Source organism: Propithecus coquereli, unplaced genomic scaffold, assembly GCF_000956105.1.
Source record: "Propithecus coquereli isolate 6110/MARCELLA unplaced genomic scaffold, Pcoq_1.0 Scaffold27, whole genome shotgun sequence".
In the NCBI taxonomy this organism is placed as follows: Eukaryota; Metazoa; Chordata; class Mammalia; order Primates; family Indriidae; genus Propithecus; species Propithecus coquereli.
In genome coordinates this window covers 12,123,681-12,124,142 of record NW_012148285.1, presented here as the reverse complement: position 1 = coordinate 12,124,142, position 462 = coordinate 12,123,681, and the positions used below count along the sequence as shown (strand labels likewise).

At 32.5% G+C, this 462-nt stretch overlaps 1 protein-coding gene across 1 annotated transcript in view; it reads left to right on the top strand.

The window, feature by feature from the left end:
• Positions 1-462, top strand: part of LOC105812987 (chromosome unknown open reading frame, human C16orf62) — a 136,022-nt gene that overhangs the window by 94,663 nt on the left and 40,897 nt on the right. The window lies entirely within an intron of this gene.

The window sequence follows — 462 nt, the reverse complement described above, 5'->3', positions numbered from 1 at the left end:
CTGAAAACATCATTGGAAGGAAACCACATTAAAAGTAGCAGTCATGATAAAAGTTTGTAATTAGTGCATACGCAGACAAACTAGCAAGTAATAGCATGAGCCTGGCCAGCAGCTACTTTTTACTCTGACATGTTTTTAGAAGGAGCAGTCTTTTGATGAACTGCCTCCAGAGTAATGTGTCAAAAGATGAAAATAAAAGCATCCTTATGAAGGCACCAGTATTAGAAAGATTTTCCTTTTCAGTGTTTGGATACAAAGCTGACTAATTTATGATCAAATTTTCAAATTCATTCCATTTTATTTTGTTGATTAAGTCTGGGTTTCCCAAAACTGCCCTACTGCTCGTGGTATATGAAATCATTTTAAGGGGGTATGTGGAGAAAAGGTTTTTATTTTTAAAGTTATATACTGATTTGAAATTTATCAGATAATATATAACTAGTTTATTTAATGTGATTTCAT